Here is a 4,357-nt window from a genome sequence, read left to right on the forward strand (position 1 = left end):
GTGCTGGCATGTCTTTCTCCAACATTACCCACTTTGTTGGAATTACACAGTAAATAATATATCTTATCCTTTTGTTAAAGGCGCCATGTTCTATTATAAGGTCACAAACAAGTGTCACATCCTATACATAGAGAAAATGGGAAACGTGTGTCAGCCATGGAACTTTTATAAGGCTTGCTATCGAAACACCATGAAAATAAAATGCTGACAGCTATTGAGGAAGCAGCATGTGTGTGTTAAAATCGTTAAAGGGGTTCTGCACTTTCATTTAACTGATGATCTATCCTCTGGATAGATCATCAGCTTCTGATCGGCTGGGGTCCGACACCCAGGACCCCGGCCGATCAGCTGTTTGAGAAGGCAGCGGCGCTCCAGCAGCGACTCGGCCTTCTCACTGTTTACCGCTGGGCCGCCGCCGGCCCACTGTCGTCACGACTAGTATCAACTAGAGTGGGCACGGCTAAGCTCCATTCAAGTGAACAGAGCTTAGCCGCGCCCACGCTAGTTGATACTAGTCGTGACGTCAGTGGGCCGGCGGCCCGGAGCTAAACAGTGAGAAGGCCGCGGCGCTGCTGGAGCGCCGCTGCCTTCTCAAACAGCTGATCGGCAGGGGTCCCGGCTGTCTGACCCCCGCCGGTCAGGTGCTGATGATCTATCCAGAGGATAGATCATCAGTTAAATGAAAGTGCAGAACCCTTTTAAGGCTGAGTTCACATCACCATTTACTTTTCGTTTATCTGATTCGTCAAAAGGAAAAAAAAATGGATCCTGTATTTTAAGCATCCATTATGCTCTGTTATGCACATTTGGTATCCGTTTTAGCCATTTCCATCAGAGATCTGTTATTTTAGATGGAAAAAAAAGTCTTGCATGCAGAACTTTTTTGGGCACAATTTACACCAAAATCCAGGTGCATTTACATTAGTACATTATTAGCAGAATAATTCAAATTGTGTCTATAAAGAACATGTAGTGAACTTAAAGGTTTATTCCTATATTTATTTACAGCTGAGATCTGACTATCCGTCCTATGTGATGGCCATGGTAATTGAAACAGATGAGCCGACTGTGCTACTCTATTGCCACAACTGTTATTGAGATATGAGAACAGCATATCATAGTGAGCTCTGCCATTCCTGTAGCTTGCAGTGCTTTTAGGTTTTGGAGACTCCCATTCGCCTTTATAGGAGTTACTTAAACAGCGTACCATAGCAGCTCTGCTGTTTCTGTAAGGCCTCATGCACACGACCGTTGTTTAGGTCCGCATCGGAGCCTCAGTTTTGGCGGCTTGGATGTGGACCCATTCACTTCAATGGGGCCGCAAAAGATGCGGACAGCACTCCGTGTGCTGTCCGCATCCGTGGCTCTGTTCCGTGGCCCCGCAAAAAAAATATAACATGTCCACTTTGCGGACAAGAATAGGCATTTATATTGCCGTCGCCCGTTCCGCAAATTGTGGAAGGCGACACGGGCGGCTTCTGTTTTTTGCGGGTTTGCGGACCGCAAAAAACGGCACGGTCGTGTGCATGAGGCCTAACCCTGAACACCTCTGGCTTCTGCATACAGCAGGCTGAGATGGAAATGCCACTTTAAAAAATACACATGACGGCGGCCCTGGAAAAACCTAGAAGTGGCCCCATGTTGTTGGTGGGGCAACACAAGTTGGCAGAGCCAACAGAAGTAGGTAGGGCAAGCAATACCACAGTGCAGCACAAAATATTGCCCAAGCAGAACCAAATAACACAATGTGACACAAAATACTGCGACCCCCTCTGCAGTGTACAACTGTATCACTGTCGTATGGATGGCTATACAGTGGAATTCAGGGGAGCACCTGCAGCCACCGGCCAGGCACGTAAATAGCTAATGCTGAGAGCATAAGATCGTTATGTACCAGGCCAGTGCTTGGCACTCACCACTCCTGATGATAACTCCACAAACGGTATGTTTGTACTGCTTTTCCCAGCTGCAACCTAATGCTGTCAGCATTGTAGCATGGTCAAAACTGCTGGCAGACACCCTTTAAGCACCAGTAAAGTGCCAGTTTGCACTGGATGTCATTTATGGCATGCCTAGAACACTATACAGTGTTCAAAATAATAGCAGTGTGTTTACAAAAGTGAATAAAGCTCAAAATCCTTCTAATAGCTTTTCTTTCCATACACACAAATGCATTGGGAACACTACACATTCTATACCAAATCAAAACATGAAGAAAAATATATCAAATTTGTGTGGTTCCTCTAAAAAAAAAATTAAGAAAAGTGAATATTAGACTGTTCAAAAAAATAGCAGTGTTTGTATTCTTTACAAACTCAAACATTCACTATATAAACTGAAAAATGTTTGAAGATTTTGCTTTCCTTTGAATCACTTAACTAATATTTAGTTGTATAACCACTGTTTCTGAGAACTGCTGTACATCTGTGTTGCATGGAGTCAACCAACTTCTGGCACCTCTGAACAGGTATTCCATCCAGCCCAGGATGATTGGACTACATTCCACAGTTCTTTTCTGTTTCTTGATTTTGCCTCAGAAACTGCATTTTTGATGTCATCCCACAAGTTTTCTATTGGATTAAGAACCAGGGATTGGGCTGACCACTCCATAAGGTCAATCTTGTTGGTCTGGAACCAAGATGTTGCACGTTTACTGGTGTGTTTGGAGTCGTCTTGTTGGAACACCCATTTCAAGGGAATTTTCTCTTCAGCATAAGGCAGCATGCCCTCTTCAAGTATTCTGATGTATTCAAACTGATCCATGGTATGAAAAACATCCCCATATCATGATGCTTGTGCCACCCTGCTTCACTGTCTTCACAGTGTACTGTGGCTTGGATTCAGTGTTTGGGGGTCGTCTGACAAACTGTCTCCGGCCACTAGACCCAAAAAGAACAATCTTACTTTCATCAGTCCATAAAATGTCTCTTTAGGCCAGTCAATGTGCTCTTTGGCAAATTGTGACCTCTTAAGCACATGTCTCTTTTTCAATAGTGGGACTTTGCAGGAGCTTCTTGCAGATAGCTTGGCTTCACATAGGCGTCTTCTAATTGTAACAGTACTCACAAGTAACTTTAGACCTACTTTGATCTTCCTGGAGATGAATGTTGGCTGAGTCCTTGCCATTTTGGCTATTCTTCTATCCATTTGAATGGTAGTTTTTCGCTTTCTTCCACGTCTTTTAGGTTTTGGTTGCCATTTTAAAGCATTTGTGATCATTTTAGCTGAGCAGCCTATCATGTTCTGCACTTCTTTATATGTTTTCCCCTCTCCAATCAACTTTTTAATCAGGGTACGCTGTTCTTCTGAACAATGTCTGGAACGACCCATATTCCTCAGAATTTCAGAGAGAAATGCACTGTAACCAGCATGTACAACATTTGCTGACTTCCTTCCTTAAATAAGGGCAATAATTGCCACCTGTTTTTAAAAGAATGAATGACCTCACTCATTGAACTCCACACTGCTATTATTTTGAACATGCCCCTTTCAATTAGCGATTCAATTACACAGAATCAGCAGCATGCATGTCATGACTGTTGGGTCTGTTGGATTTCTATTACTCTACTACACCTGCTATTAAATCATTTGCCATGTTGAAATATAATTTCTACAAAAAACTGTGATTGATCAGGTTAGTGATGTTTGACTGCTATTATTTTGAACACAACTGTATATTCCATCATTGTAAAATGCATACATTGCTACAATTTCTTGGGCTGGAAATGTTTACTGAGTGTGTTTAGATGACAGTTTTGGCTTATATCAAGCTTCTGCTGTCAGTACAATTTTACAATAGGCGAAGGCTGAAGCCATATTTGTGAAATTCTTCCTTTCTTCTGCCATTCAGAATAACTGACACATTAGAACATTTCACTAAAGGGTTCAGGATTCCTTGTTTGTATGAATAAGACTGGAATAAGGCAGGAAATGTAAAGAATAATTAGCGTTTCTGCAGTGAATGCAAGACAAATTAAAAACGAGATAAAAGACTGGTTCTAAAAAGAGTGAATGACACAAATAACCTTATGGAAGCAGACAGTCCACAGCCAAATTGCCTGCTGTATTCCCTTGCAGATTAATCTTGAATCAAAGTCCCCTCCCCACATGCACACACACAGCAGAGGCTGCCGGCTGAACTGCACTTGTAATCCTCTGTCTGAAGCGGCTGCAAATGTAATCTGGAACAATAAATAAGAAATAGTGTGCAGCCGGTATTGAGAAAGGAACAAGCAGAAGCTACAAGGAACTATTCTACCAGGTTGTAAAAATAAGAGAAGGTGTGGCTGGAGGACAAGAAAGCCAACAAGCACCGACTAACCTGAGACAATATTGTTTTTTTTTATGGAGTGTATTG

At 42.6% G+C, this 4,357-nt stretch overlaps 1 protein-coding gene across 1 annotated transcript in view; it reads left to right on the top strand.

Annotated features, from left to right (window-relative positions):
• Window positions 1-4,186: 4,186 nt before the first annotated feature.
• Window positions 4,187-4,357, top strand: part of SAMD5 (sterile alpha motif domain containing 5) — a 27,200-nt gene continuing 27,029 nt past the window's right edge. The window contains exon 1 of the mRNA XM_040427108.1: window positions 4,187-4,357. This exon is cut by the window's right edge and continues 1,053 nt beyond it. The gene's annotated coding sequence lies outside the window, so the exon portion shown is untranslated.

Source organism: Bufo bufo, chromosome 4 (genome assembly GCF_905171765.1).
Source record: "Bufo bufo chromosome 4, aBufBuf1.1, whole genome shotgun sequence".
NCBI classification, from domain to species: Eukaryota; Metazoa; Chordata; class Amphibia; order Anura; family Bufonidae; genus Bufo; species Bufo bufo.